At 38.3% G+C, this 16251-nt stretch overlaps 2 protein-coding genes across 3 annotated transcripts in view; both read right to left on the reverse strand.

The window, feature by feature from the left end:
- The window catches only part of LOC122752716 (zinc finger protein 311-like), a 52665-nt gene extending 45036 nt beyond the window's left edge, over window positions 1-7629 (reverse strand). For both annotated transcript variants that reach the window (XM_043999607.1, XM_043999601.1), the window contains exons 1-2: window positions 7502-7629; window positions 5810-5898 (exon numbers count right to left, since the gene is read on the reverse strand). The gene's annotated coding sequence lies outside the window, so the exon portion shown is untranslated. The remainder of the gene's footprint in view (window positions 1-5809; window positions 5899-7501) is intronic.
- LOC122752702 (zinc finger protein 850-like) overlaps window positions 1-16251 on the reverse strand; it is a 1092329-nt gene that overhangs the window by 1008185 nt on the left and 67893 nt on the right.

Below are 16251 nucleotides of genomic sequence, written 5' to 3' on the forward strand. Positions count from 1 at the left end.
GATGTGATATCCCATAGGCAGGCAGAAAATAAAGATCAAGATTCTAAAGGAGGAAAGAAAGGAAGGGATTTAGGTTGTGGAATAGCAAAAGGGATCTCTCTGACTTTGACAATGGAGGAAAATGGGTGAGAATAAATCCTGGAGTAGGTGGCTTTAGGAGAGATTCCCAACCAAAAGATGCATTTTCCATACCAGGAATTCTCCCTCCCTCCACCTCCTAGTTCCCTGGCTTCCTTCCAATCTCAGCTAAAATCTTATGTTTTACAAGAAGCCTTTCCCAGACCTCCTTAATGTTAGTACCCTCCCTTTGAGATTACCTCCAATATATCCTATGTACATCTTGTTTGTACATAGTTTTTGAATGTCTTTCTGCTTCTAAAGCAGAAATGAATTCTAATGAATTCTAACAATTCTAATGAATGTGAGGTCCTTAAAGGGATGTATTTTATTCTGCTTTCTTTGTAGCCCCAGTACCTGACACATAATGAAAGTTTAATACTTTCTGATTTGACTCCCTCACCTATCAACCAGCTAGTCTGTTGCTACTCACCTGGGCTAGTGACACTTCTGGATTCCTTCCCTATCATCCATGGCTCTTCTGCTTGCTCCAAGTTGGCAATCACAACAGGTTTTAATATCAAAAACCCTCTTTATGGGAAATTGAAGGGCACATGAGTGTTTGTGCTGGAGGTGACAGACCATTCTAAAGCTTAGCCTGAGCCTTTTGAACTTCTGGAAAAAGTGAACAAAATAAGAAGGTCCAAAGGAAATACATGTGTGAAGGACCTCTGATAGGGGTTCAGATTTTAACTCCTCTGCACTGAGACCTTGAGGGAATCCTTGGACTTTGAAAACAAAGGGTGGGTAAAGTTGTATCATCAGCAACAATACAATGAGACTGCCTACTTTCAACTCTACAAATAGCAGAGATATATAAATAGCAGAAATGTCATTAATCTGGGCCCAGACAACGACAAGCATTTCTTATCTCAGAATCACAGATTTAGAGCTGGAAGGGGCCTTAGTGCCATTTAGTCCGATTGCTTCATTTTCCAGAAAAGAAAACTGGGGCCCAGAGAGGTTATGGGATTTTTGTAAGATCACACAGCTAATAAGTGAGAGAGTTGGGATTTGGACCAAGGTCCTTCATGAGCCCTCAAACAAGACTCAAGGAAACATTTCAGAGTCTACTACTACTAGCAAATGCTGCAGTAAAAACAATTAAATAAGTAGATTTTGAGCTAAATGGGAAAACTGACCTTATTCAATGAGACCAAATTCCTATAGTTTTCCAACATCACATCCCTATATAAATTCCTCTGAGCATGGTCCAGCTGCTCCCATTCTTTCAGGGTAAACTCCACAGACACATCCTTGAATGTCACTGATTTCTGAAACACCAACACATATTCCTACTATGAAGGGATAATCTATCCCCTTGTATGGCTGAAGGGAAAAGCTAAAGTTACCAGCATTAAAGGAATTTGACAGTATTTAAAGGAAATCATTCTGATAGTGTTCAGAGTTTTATGTGTACCAAATTAGTAGGTTATTGAGTGGCTACTCAAAGACTATATTAGCTTTTAGAAGGTTATGGAGTAAGAAAGAAACAGGTGCTAGATTCTATCAATATTGGGAATTTACTACACTATACTTATGGGAAATAAAGAAATATGAGGTGTAGTTACTACTTTCAAGAAACATACAGCTGCTGTATGCATCAAATAATTTGAGAATACAAGGCATCCCAGTATGAAATCCACATTCTAATACTAATCTCAGATGATTCTCAGTGACATTAAGCAGTTTTCCCAAGGCTCACTCATCACTGAAGTTGAGTTTCCATAGAATTGGGTAAAAGACCATTAGTAAAGATCACACAAATTCTAAACTCTATGAAGCCTGATATGAAACACTGGTTGGAAGTACTTTTTAAATGTAATTTATTTTACTTTTTAAAAATTAGCAAATATTTATTCTCTCTTCCTCAGACTTTTCCCTCAAATTTGAAAAAAAAAGAAAAGCAAAAACCTTACAAGAAATAAACATAATTGAGCTTAACAAATACCCCATATTTGCCATGTCTAAAAATGTATATTATGTTCTGCATCTGGAGTCCATCACTTCTTTTGTTTCTCTGAAATTCTGGTGTGTTGTGTCTATCAAAGCTCTTAAATGTTTCAAAATTGTTTGTACAATTGTTGTTAACTGAATAAATTGTTCTCCTGGTTTTGTTCATATTACTCTGCTTCAGTTCTACATACGAATCTTCCCAGGTTTCTCTGAAAACATCTATCTTGTCATTTCTTACAGCACACTAATATTCCATTACTGAATTAGAACTTTAAAGTTGCCTTAATTTTCATTTATTTCATTATTAGTGATTTGGAGCATTTTTTTAATATGGCTATTAGTTTGGTTTTCTTTCTTCAAAAACTACCTGTTCATATCTTTTGACCATTTATCAAATGGGGAATGATTCTTAATCTTATATAAATTTGAAAGTGTTCCTTATATATTTTAGAGATGAGACTTTCATCAAACTTACTACAGAGATTTATTTCCCATCAACAGTGTCCCTTCTAATCACTTACATTAGCTTTTTTTGTTGTTTAAAACCTTTTAAAATTACGTAACCAAAATTGCCCATTTTATCTTCTGTGATCCTCTCTACCCCTTGTTTAGTCAAAAATTCTTCCCCTAGACTTAGATCCAAAAGGTAATTTCTTTCTTGCTCCTTTAATTTGTTCACGATGTGATTATTTATAAGTCATATATGCATTTGGAACTTTTCTTGGTATATGATGTGAAGTGTAATTCTACACTTTAATTTTGCTAGACTGACTTTCAGTTTTCCTAGTAGTTTTTGTCAAATAATTGAGTCCTTACCTAAATAGTTCGAATCTTTGTGTTTTGTACCTAATTTATTTCATTGATTGATCTATTTTTGTTGTTGTTCAGTCATTTCTGTCTTGTCTGATTCTTTGTAACACCATTTGGGTGTTAACAAAAATAATTTGCCATTTCCTTCTCCAGCTCATTTTACAGATGAGGAAACTGAGGCACGCAGGGTTAGTGACTTGCCCAGGATCATGTAGCTAGTTGTCTGAGTACACTTAAACCTCAACTACCCAGAATTCTCATAGTAAATTTTTCCAGATAACTGAGTAGTTTATCCCTTTGAGCAAAACTTTCTCTATAAAATGTTAATCATTTTTATGGAAATCTTCTTAAAATAGATTACTTTTATCCTTTTTTAATTAGGGCATGCTCCTTCAATACTTTAAAATATCTGTGATTTCATCAGTGTGAGTATTCCCCTCCACCTATACAGTTTACAACTTCTCCATGATTTAGTAACCAGTCCTTTAGGAATTGTTGTGTTCTCCCCTCCCCACCATCACTACCAAAAATCATCATTTTGTGATGAGAAACTCTGGACTTACCTAGGTTGGTAGTCCTCAGCCAAAAGACATTTAATTACTGGAAATATCATAGATACTGTTTTGATCATTTCAAGGTCCTTTTACTAGCTACTGCCCAAATAAGCAAGCACAGGATACAGACAGGTAAAATGAATTTTATTTATTCACTCAAGAAGGTGACATATACCATCAGTAGGTGATGGACACACAAAAGGGAGCTGAAAAGCAGAAGTGGAAGGAAAAATGAAGGTACCTAGACAGGAGCAGGATTTTAAAGTGCAGAGGTAATCAGATACAGGGCCAGAAGTGGAATGAAAGCAGGAAATCCTTGGCCCCTCCACAAAATGAAGGCTTTAGGAGGAACTCACTAATGGAATAATATGTGGCTTCTGGGGTTATAGGCTGCTTCAGAGCAAAGAGGCCCAAAACCTAAGAAAAGTTCTAGGAAGAGGGGATAAGGGTAGATCATATCTTTGAAATCCAGAGGAAGTCAGAATCAGAGCTGCCCTGATCCCTTTGACAATCTGGTGAAGCCAAAGACCCCTTGTCAAATTAATATTTTTAAATGCATAAAAGAATATATAAGATTACAAAGGAAAGCAATTATGTTGAAATACAGTTAACTTTTTTTTTTTTTTTGCAGAGCAATGACTGTTAAAGTGATTTGTCCAGGGTCACACAACTAGTAAGTGTCAAGTGACTGGGGACAGATTTGAACTCAGGTCCTCCTGAATCCAGGGCTGGTACTTTATCCACTGCGCTACCTAGCTGCCCCCTAAAATTTTATATATAAAAATATAAATGTTTTGGGTTTTTTTTCCAGTTCATGGGGTATTCAGGAGGACCTGAGTTCAAATCTGGCCTCAGACACTTGACACTTACTAGCTGTGTGACCCTGGGCAAGTCACTTTACCCCAATTGCCTCACAAAAAAAACCAAAACACAAAAAACAGGTTCATGAGGGCAGCTAGGTGGCACAGTGGATTAAGCACCGGCCCTGGATTCAAGAGGACCTGAGTTCAAATCCAGCCTCAGACACTTGACACTTACTAGCTGTGTGACCCTGGGCAAATCACTTTACCCCAATTGCCTCACTAAAAAAACCAAAACACAAAAAACAAAAACAGGTTCATGGAACCCAGGTTAAGGACCCCTGTGGTAGAACTGCAGGGAAATGATGACCAATAACATCCAGTCACAGTTTTGTTTGAACAGACCTTACTCACAGACCTATTCATGTCCCTCCTACTCTTCTCAAAACCCTTCAATAAGCTTCCTATCACTTTGAAAGGAAAATTCAAATGTCTCTGCTTGGTATTCAAAGTGAGTGGATTTGGAGTCAGTGAGCTTGAGTTCAAACCCCATTTCCAACATGACCTTCAGCAAGTAATTGTGGGCCTCAGTTTCCTCATCTGTCAAATGAGGGCATTGGCCCAAATCGCCTCTAAGGATCCTTATAGCTCTATTATTCCATGATACTCAGTAACTCAAAGGTTTTGCATTCATGTTGTTCTTCCTATCAAGAATGCCCTCTCGGGGCAGCTAGGTGGTGCAGTGGATAGAGCACTGGCTCTGGAGTCAGGAGTACCTGAGCTCAGATCTGGCCTCAGACACATAACACTTACTAGCTGTGTGACCCTGGGCAAGTCACTTAATCCCAATTGCCTCACTAAAAAAACCAAAAAAACAAAACAAAACAAAAGAAGAATGCCCTCTCCCAGACTATCCAAACATCAACACATCCTTCAATCAGTTCAGTTAAAATTCTACTCCATTTTCCCTGTTCAACCCATACCAAAATGATTTCTCTCCTCTCTAAATTCCTAAAGCAGTTACAGTCTCTGACACCTAATCAGAAACTTCCTTGAATTATTATTTAGGTTTCACTAGCCTTCCCCAATGAGGCAAGGGCCTTAGGATGGTGCCATGCCTCCTTTTTTTGCCCCAGCAACACCTAGCATAAAACTGAGCAGTTATTTCACCCGAATTACTTGTGGAAAAATGAGCAAATGCTAAGTAAAAAGGAGAAGCAGCACAACAGGTAAATGGGAGTATTCCTTTTGAAGTCACAGATCCAGAACTGGAAGGGCCCTCATAAGCCAACTTCAGATGAGGAACCCAAGACTGAGAGAGGTGAAACGGCTTGCTCAAAGTTACAGAACTCTTAAGCACAGGAGGAAAGTTATGCAGCCTGATCCTTTGCTTCAGAGCAAGTGTATCTTCTACTCTACCTTAATGTCTCAGTCCATAATCTAGCAACTCAGGTTAAATTCTCCAGATGGAAATTTGCCAGACAAAGAAGTCCGTGACTAGGGAAGGAAATGTATTTTTATTCCATGTACAGACGCAGCATTTCAGGAAATAGAGGGTAAGTTCCAACTCACCTGTGACCTGGCTGTCAGGAGCCTAGCTGCCAGTTCCTCTATTCCCATGTTTTCCCCATGCAGAAGGTAAGAATCATGACATAACAGAACTAGAGAAGCAAAAGGTACCATAAGAAAGATGCACCTGATTTATGGCTCCTAAACACAACAAACTAAAAATCCCACAGACCATTTGGGTTCAATTTCCACATTCTCTACAGAGGTAAAGGTCAAAAGTATTTCTTTTTTATGTTCACACACTGGGGTTAGAGGAAATCACAAAAGATAAAACAGATAATTTTGATTCAATAAAATTTGAAATCTTTTACTTGAACAAAATCATTGTCATTTGGATAAGAAGGGAAGATATTGATATAAGGGGAAAAAATCTTTGCATCAAATAAGATCAGGGTTGAAACAGGGATGTTTGGGGGAAGCCAGCAGGCAGAGATGAGGAGCTGGTGTCACTATAGCACAGGATAGTAAAATCTAAGAAGAGTAGAGAGGTAGGAACAGACCAGGTTATGAAGGATTTTAAAAGCCAAACAGGAGTTTATATTTGTTTTTACTGAGTAGCTGAGTGACATGGTTAAACCAGTATTGTAGGAAGATTACTTTGGCAGCAGTGTGGATAAGGACTAGAGTGGGATGAGACTTGAAGAAAGGAGACTAAACAACAGTCCAGGTATGAGGTGATAAAGACCCAAGAGGGCATATAACAGAGATGTTACTTTAACAGAAAATGCTCCATCCTGAAGGATGGAATGTTTTCTTCATGGAACAGCAAAAAGGCCAATGTTACTGCATCAAAGAGTACTGTATATATGAGGTGTAGAAAGACTAGAATGCACTTAAACTTACAGGGGAGGGAAATTCTAACTATGTGTTTCTGAATGAAATAGAACACAAAATGGGGCAACTTAATTCTAATGTTAAAACTAGAATCCACTTTTGCATGTCTTAAACAATGCAATAATCTTGTTAGCATGAACAAAGTTAAGCTTCCTTAAGGTCCCTAACAATCCCTAAGTCTGTGATCCTATAAAGTTCTTGAAAGTTTCTCCCAAAGTAACAATTGTGTCTGATTGCATTTTTACCTCATAGATCCTAAAACAAAAACAAAAACAAAAAAACCCACAAAAACAAAAATCCCAAAATATAAATGGCCCAATTACCAGGGGATTAAGATCAAAGCTTATCAGCTAATCAGTTGCAACTTCATCAAATACACCAAAGCTACCACATATATGTCCTCCTTACTGTTTTCAGTCTTGTTCAGGATATCATCTAATTCTGATGACTCAGAAGAGAAAAATTACACTTAAAGAAGCAGAATGGTTTGCTTAGGGTCACAAAATTAGTGGTAGAGAATGACAAGAACACAGATTTTATTCCAAAATTTCTTTTACCACATACTACCATCCCACTATTTTCAGTCAAAAAAGAATAGATTACAATCCTCTCTATCTTCCTGCCATGGCCCAATTCCTCTATCTGAAATACCTTTGTTCCTAAATCCAAATCCCCTACCATTTTCCCTCTCATCTTTTCTGACATCTTCCCAGCCCCCCTCACGCTTTTCAGTACCTCTCCTAACCTTTATAATCCCTCTCATGCTTTCTAATATCTCACCCAAACACTAATCTCACCTCTCTTCCAATTGCTCTCCATCCATATCATTTCCCTCCTTCCTTACCAGAGGAGTGTACTTACCTTCCAACAAGGAAGGGTGTTAAAGATCGGCAGAGGTGAGGCAGCTAGGTGGCGCAGTGGATAAAGCACCAGCCCTGGATTGAGGGGCGCTTGAGTTCAAATCTCACCTCAGACACTTGACACTTACTGGCTGTGTGACTCTAGGCAAGTCACTTAACCCTCATTGCCCTACCAAAAAAAAAAAAAAAAAGATAAGCAGAGGTGGCAAGGTCATTAAAACTTCAGAAAAGTCAAGTGTGTGCGGACCCTGAGCATTTCAGCTGCCAAGCCTCTCTCCCGGGACCTCCTTCTATCTGACTCTGGGGTTCTTAACCTTTTTTTATGTCACGGTCTCCTGGCAGTCTGGTAAAATTTGTCGGCCTCTTCTCTGAATAATGCTTTTAAATGTATAAAATAAAATACCCAAGTTTACAATGGAAAGAAATTCTCCTGAAATAAAGATATAATACACACACACATCCAAGTTTCTCGACCTTCTGAATCCTAGCCAATTACCTCCTAGGTTAAAAACCCCGCCCCGTCTGAGCTGACAAACAGCCCCGGATCCCAAGTCTCTCAAACTCCCCTTCTCCTCTTACCAAGTACCTCCCCTACAAAGCCGCAGCACTGAAAGAATCATGGTAATTTAGGATGGGCATGGAGGAAGGGAGGAAGGACGCTTGGGTCAATAAATACCTGTGGCTTCTATCAAACTTAGGGTCCCAGCACAGGGATATAGGAATGACGAAATGGACCCCGCCGAGTCAGCAGTACGCCTGCGCGGGTCTTCAGACTTCAATTCCCAGAATCCTCCAGTTCGTCGATATCAAAGGATCTTCGGGATCTTAGGGTTAAGACCACAAGTTCATAAAACCATAGGTAAAAAGCCAGAAGCGACTTCACAGTCCTTCTGGTGTAACAGTCTGGTTTTGCAAGTATAAAGTGACTTTCTGAGATTCAAACTCAGGTCCTCTGTACAATCTCAGCATTTTTTCCATCACACTAAGATTTCATGAAAACCACAATATATTTTCCAAACATCTTGATTCAATCATTCAAGTATTTATTAAGTGCTTACAGACTGAGGCTCTGTGCTAGGCGGTACCATACAAAAGCAAAGAATAAAACAATCTTCACACTTTCAAGAAATTTAGGTGCTAAATTGGGTGAGTTATATATTAGGTATATATGCAGAATAAATATGAAGAAAAAATACAAATATATACAGAGTAGATAGTTAAAATATGAAGCTGGTGAGAAAGAAAAGGCAGAAAGTGGTAAGGAAAAGCTTCATGTAGAATCCATTTTGCAATCTGGCTTCTATTAAAACTACTTTCTCCAAAATAATCAGCTATCTCTTATCATATCCTTCTTGACTTCTTTGCTTTAATTCACACTGTTGACGACTCTTTTCTCCTGGAAACTATCTTCCAGTTCTCTTCCTACCTGTCAAACTCCTCCTCCTCAGTCTCTTTTGCTGGCTCATTTTACTCAGCATACTCTCTGATTGTTGGTGTTCTTCAAGGTGCCAAGTCTTGCTCCCTTCTCTATCTACACTGTGTTTTGCTTACTTCATCAGTTTGCATAGGCTGAATCGTTTTCTCTATGAAGATGTTTATAGATCTATATATTCAGCCCCAGTTTCTGCCTTGAGCCTCAGTCCTGCATCACCAACTGCCTAGTAGACATTTTAAACTTCATGTTCCAGAAATATCTGAAATTCAATATGTTCAAAATGTTCAAATGTCCTGAAAAACCCACTCCTCTTACAAATTGGTAGTGTTGAATTAACCACCATTCTCACAGTCCCCTAGGTTTATAAACCATGTTATCTTCCAGCTCCTTATTCTCCCTCACCCTCCATGTCTAGTCAGAAGCCAGATCTTTCTTACCATCACATCCCTTTTCTATTCTCACACAGCTACAACTTTACTTCAGACTCTTATAGTTTTTCACCTAGATTACTGAAACAGCCTCCCTAGGAGTTTGACGGTAAAATGGAAGAAAGATATAGGATGATACCTTAAATGATCATTTGGCTCAAATGAAGATTTTTTTTAAAAAGAATGTGAGAGGGTTAGACATGTTTGAAAGTAGTAGGGAAGAAACAAGTAGAAAAGAACATTGTAAGTATTAGAATTGAATCCATATATCAAGGAGAGAATTGAACTTGATCACTTTAGAGATTTCTTTTACCTCTAGTATTCTATGACTACCAAGCAACATACCAGAATGAAAGCAGAAAAAGATGTCGGGGTCTTAATGTTGATGGACAAAGGGCCAACCCTGGCAATATCTCCTTTGATCCTCACACAAACCTGCAAGGAATACAGAGCAGGTATCATCAACAAAATCACAAATTAAACAAACATTTACCAAGATATTTTAGGCATCGATTGATGAGCTATCAAAGAAAGTATAATTTACAAATAACGTTCTGAAAAGTTATGTGACTTGTCCAGGTCATAGGAATTAGACATGGAAAGTATAATAACATGGGCAACCTATATTACATAATATATAGCTAGATAGATAATATAATCTAATACAACTGCCTCATTTTATGGATGAGAAAAAAAATGAGGTACTGACAGGTCCAAATCTTGCCTCTGATGCAACTATCTCAAAATTCCTTGACATCATTCCCTATTATCTCCTCTGGTACTCTAGTCTTTGCTAATCAATCAATAAGCTAAGAAGTATTTACTAAGTTCTTACTATATGCCTGGCACTGTGCTAAGGGCTGAGGATATAAAGACACTGACTGTGGGGGTGCAGTGGATAGAACACCGGCCCTGGATTCAGGAAGATCTGAGTTCAAATCCAGCCTCAGACACTTGACACTTACTAGCTGTGTGACCCTGGGCAAGTCACTTAACCCTCATTTCCCCATAAATTAAAAAAAAAAAAAGACACTGACTGTTTCCTCAAAGTGCTTACCCTCTAATGGGAGAGAAAATATATGCATAACTATCTACACAAAAGATATTTTCCAGCATTTGAATGGTGGATAGCCTCTGAGGAAAGGCACTAAGAGGGGAGAATGAGACAGGCAAGCAGAGAAAGGCCTTCTGTATAAGGTCAGATTTGAGCTGGATCTTGAAGGAAGCCAGGGAAGCTAAGAGGCAAAGGTAAAGAGCCAGAGCATTCCAGGCATATGGGACACAGGGTCAGTAGATAGAGTGTCATGTGTAAGGAACTGCAAGTAGGCCAGTGAGAGGTAAGGAAGTGGAGGCACCTAAAATGGACAGTCGTCTTGAATAGTTTAGCCAAGAAAGGGAGGAATTATTGGAGGAACTGAGGTTTATTTAATGATAGGGAGGCTTGACTATATTTGTAGGCAGCAGAGATGGAACCAGTAGAAAGAGAGAGTTTGCGGATTAGAGAAAGAATAGGAATGATAGTGAGGGCAATCTGTTGGAGAACATGGGAGGTTAGGGGATTAAGGGCTTGGCATTGGCAGAAAGAAGGCCATATTTTCATCCAAGACCAGAGTGAAGGAGATAGTAGGGGAAGATATCTGAATGATGTGAGATAAGGGGGAAAAAGGAAGCTCCTTGCAAATTGCCTCAATTTTTTCAATGAAGGATGAATCAAAATCCTCAGCTGAGAGGGTAGGGAAAAGGGTACCATGTGAATATTAAGGGGGAGATGAACATGTTTGGGATAGCTGCTGTGGTAAGGGGATATTGTATCGATTAGGGAGATATAAAAGGATTCCATTGATGTAATGAAGAGCAATCATATATTTGTAGTAAATCCAACCAGTATTTTAAAAAAATTTTCCCCTGGTGGTTATTGATACAGGGTTGGAATTTGGCAAAGTCTAGGAAAATTTGAAAAGGGATTTGAGGGTGAAGTGTATGGTTAAGTTGCTTCACCAAGAAAAGAAGGAAAGTATTGCCAGTGCCTAGGAAAGAACTGAGGGATGGGGAGAATGGAGGTCATAGCTTGGAAGAAGAACAGGGTTAGGGGTCATTAGGCATTAGTATAGATGGAATAATAAGATTGTAGTAAGAAGTTTTAATGGTCATGAATGTGGAATAGAAGAATCATGAGTGATGGCAAGATCATGGTATGAATATTTTTGTGCATAGTTTAGCTGGAATAAATTACAGGAATTGAATAGAATGAGGAACTAAGAAGTTTGAGTAGTTGAGGCAGCATGAATATTTTGAAGTTCTCTAGAATTAGGGCTGAAATTGGGGTAGAAAGATAATGTGTTTTCATTGCAGTTGGATATTCCATAGGCATCTAAAACTCAACATATCCAAAACAGAAGTCATTATCCTTATAACCTTCCCCTCTTCCAAACTTTTCCTAGTGTCACTTGCAATCTTGTTATTATCCTCCATTCCCCACTTGTATTCACCCCACATACCAAATCTATTGTCAAATCTTGTCATTTCTACCCTCAGAGCCTCTTTCATATAGATCCTTTTCACAGCCGGCACCCAAATATAGCTTCTTGTAACCTCTAGCCTAGACTATTGTAATAGGCTGCTGGTTGGTGTCTCCCACTCAACTGCAAAAATTATTTTCCTAAATTGCAGCTCTGATCATCCCCTCCACCACCAGTCTGATACTCACCAAACACCACTGACTTCCTATTACCCCCAGGATCAAATCTAAAGTCTTTTTAGCATTTAAAGCTCTTTATAAATTGTACCTTTCCTACCTTTCTAGTCTTTCCTCCATGCACTCTGTGACTCAGCTACATTGGAAGTTATTTTGAAAACCCACAATTAGTAGGTGTGACATGAATGAATATCTAACAAAGGAAACTGAGAAGAAACAGCCACATTGGTGGAATAAGTACTAGGAGAAAACAGCATCACAAAACTCTAGAGAAAGTCTATAGTGGTGTCAAACACATATAGAAATGGGGGGAGGGGTCACTAAACTCTACACAAGGATCCCTGTGGGTGCATATTAACCTAAAAAAACATACCTTTATGCATTTCTTTTTTCAAAATAACTTCCTTTGTTAAACATTTCCGAATTATATTTTAATTTTGTTCAGTGGAAGTGTTGTGAGATACATACTGCAGTGCGAAAGATGCAGATATACCTGGGGTTGGTTGATAGATAAATGGATACCAGGATCTGGTTAGGGTGATAAGTTTGTATAATATGAACTTCAAAGGAGGAGATGTTACTTAGTAATGGTAGGAGAGGGAAAATCTGGAAGTAGCAATAGGGAACTAGGAATATTCTGAGTTGTCTACAGTAAATTAGGGTTATGAGTGAAAGGGTAGTTGGTACTGGAAAGAGTGGTGAGGGATTTTATCATTATGAGGGAGTTCAGTTTCACTGAGTGCCAGAAGATGGAGGGAGTTAGAAAGGAAAAGATTTTAGTCCTGAGAAACTAAATGTTTATTCCAACTTCTCTGGCAGTGATCCTACATGAACTCACTTGGTGTCAGTCATAGAATTAGCCCATCATACAAACCACTTTTGTTTAAGCCCTATATAAGTTAGAGTAAAGCCCCAGCCTCTTTGGAGTCTCACCCATGGAGAGGATGTTCTGCTGGGGATATTCCCAATTGGGACTCTGGGAGACTGTACCGGGACCCCCAGCCAATGAACCCAGGAGTTGGTGCTTCCCTGATTTGGTAATGTATTTTCCCTTTAAATATCTACATAGTGGTCGCTTTTGCTTTAATAGTTACATTGTTAGGCTGCTTACTTTATTACTGCTGCAAAACTAATATCTCTTTTCCTGTCCTATAATATTAATTAAATCTAATTTTCTTCACCTGGTGTTGGAGTGTCATTTTTGTAGGAGCAAATCTGACGAACAGGATTCACTGTACAAAATCCCTCTGTTTAAGAAATATGTTGAAAAAGGAAAAGAAATTATTGGAGTTTGTAGAAAAGGGTGGGCACTTTTGACTGCATATCAGATAGTTTGTGAGGATAGGAATAAGAACATAGAAGAAAGAGTAGATTTGGAAAAAGAGTTGGCTGGATTACAGGGAAAATTATTTATGTTACAATGTCAGGATTTTATACTTGGAGATCAAGCTCAGAATTATCAGAGTATAGTTGAGAAAGCTGCTGTGAGAGTGGCTCAGTATGAATATAAGAAAAGAAGGAGAAAAGTGATGGGACATGGAGGATGACTATTGATTATAGACAATTAAACAAGGTAACTCCTCCACTTTATGCAGCTGTCCCGGATACAGTGACTTTAATAGAGACTATTCAAACTTACCCTGGGCAGTGGTATGCAGTTATAGATCTTGCAAATGCCTTTTTTATAATACCAATAGATTCTAGTCAGTGGGACCAGTTTACCATTACTTGGCAAGGGAGACAATATGCTTTCACATGACTTCCTCAAGGATATTTGCATAGCCCTACTATTTGTCACAGAACTGTGGCTGAACACTTGGATGAATTAAAACTTTCTGGAGTACAAACTATTCATTATATTGATGACATCATGGTTCAGAGAGAGAACAAGGAAATAGTGGAAAAGGTGCTACACGCTTTGATTGATCACATGAAGGAGAAGGGGTGGGAGATAAATCCTGCTAAAATACAAGGGCCTGCCTAGAATGTAAAATTTTTAGGAATTATGTGGAATGCAGGCCATAGAGAAATCTTACCGAAAGCTAAACAGAAAATAGCTGACTTTGTTCCCCCTACCTCTAAACAAGAAGTACAGAAATTTATTGGACTTTTGGATACTGGAAGAATCACATTCCTTATTTGGGACAAATTTTAAGTCCTCTTTATAAAGTAACTGGAAAGTAATATGGATTTTAATGGGGACTCCTGTATCACATAAAATTGGACATTCTCAAGAAGCAAGTATTAGGTTTTTTTTAATTAATAAAGTATTTTTTTCCCGTTACATGTAAAGATAGTTCTCAACTTTTGTTTATACAAGCTTTCCAATTTCAGATTTTTCTCCCTCCCTCCCCTCCCTGACCCCTCCCCTAGACAGCAGGTAATCTGATATATATATATATACACACATCTATATATATATATACACATCTATATATATACACATAATAATATTAAACATATTTCTGCATTAGTCATGTTATAAGAGAAAAATCAGAGCAATGACAAAAAACCTCAAAATAGAAAAACATCAGCACCAAAACCAAAAGAAATAGTATGGTTCATTCAGCATCTATCTACTCCACAATTCTTTTTCTTTTTTTTCCTGGATTTGGAGATCCTCTTCTATCATGAGTTCCCTGGAACTCTTCTGTACCATTGCATTGGTAAGAAGAATATAGTCCATCACAGTAGCTCAACACTCAATGTTGATGATACTGTGTACAATGTTCTTCTGGTTCTGCTCATCTCACTCATCATCAGCCCACGCAAGACCCTCCAGGTTTCTCTGAACTCCTCCTGCTCATCATTTCTTACAGCACAATAGTATTCCATAAGAAGTAAGTATTATTAAAGCTGTATCGGGGCAGCTAGATGGTGCAGTGGATAGAGCACCAGCCCTGGAGTCAGGAGTACCTGAGCTCAAATCCGGCCTTAGACACTTAACACTTACTAGCTGTGTGACCCTGGGCAAGTCACTTAACCCCAACTGCCTCACTAAATAAAAACAAACAAACAAACAAAAAAAGCTGTATCATTTAACCCTATTACTAAAGTAGCATTAAAAACCTCAGGGAAGAGAGGAAGTAGTCAATGGGCTGAACTTTTGAAGTATATCAGGCCATTTAAAAAAAAAAAAGGAGGGAACAATGTCACACTTTTACTGATTCATAGTTGGTGGCTAATGGATTAACTACCTGGATGCCAATCTGGCAAACAAAGAATTGGGATATACATGGAAAAACTATTTGGGGATATGAAATGTGGAAAGATATATGGGAATGGGTTCAATTTACTAATGTCTTAGTTTTTCATGTAGATGCCCATATGGATGTGAATTCAGAGGAACGTGAGTATAATGCCCATGTGGATGGACAGGCCAAAATAGGGGTAACCCAAATTGAGTCCAGGGTTTCCCCTTATGACACTGAGGAACTTTTATCACTGGCAAAGATGACTCCTAACTTACAAATAAGAGCAAGCACTACTATTAAGCAAGTTCAAAGGGTGGGGGGTATAACTGATAGTGATTATAGAGGAGAAATTATGGTTAGTTATACTGTACCATTAACACAAACCTTCCTTCAGGAATGACAGTTTCTTTTTATAGTTTCCTAGTTGCTGTTACAGATTGCTTACTCCTGAACCCTCTGGTATCCAGTTGCTAAAGGGAGAAATTCACTTTGGATGGAGAGATTCCACTCAAAACTGCACCCAAGATAATTATACTTGTCTTGCAAATCAAATCTGCCTTTGGGGTAATTTCTCCTGGGATGGACAAGCAACCAGCTGGAAGGGGAGTCCCAATGTGAATGACATTTTTTAAAGGGAAACATGACACAAATAATATTTGATACTTTTGTAAACATGACTTGTTGTTTATATAATCAGTCCCTCTTGCTCCCACCTAAACAGTGAACACAAATGAACAGTGTGCCAAGATTTCGGATTATAGAAGGAACAATATTACGATACCTCTTGATAAGGAAATTTAAACTATCTTGTGTACTATAGCACACCAATTGTGGGGAGAGGGCCATTTATGGACTATCTTAGAATTTTACATCTGACTACGACAGGAAGACATATGTATAAACCTTCCATAGTAAAAATACCTTCCAGTTGTGTTAATGTTACTCAGCAAATTCTGAAATTTGTATTATATTACAAAATTAGCTTTCCAGTAATGAAAA

This window comes from Dromiciops gliroides, chromosome 4, assembly GCF_019393635.1.
Source record: "Dromiciops gliroides isolate mDroGli1 chromosome 4, mDroGli1.pri, whole genome shotgun sequence".
In the NCBI taxonomy this organism is placed as follows: domain Eukaryota; kingdom Metazoa; phylum Chordata; class Mammalia; order Microbiotheria; family Microbiotheriidae; genus Dromiciops; species Dromiciops gliroides.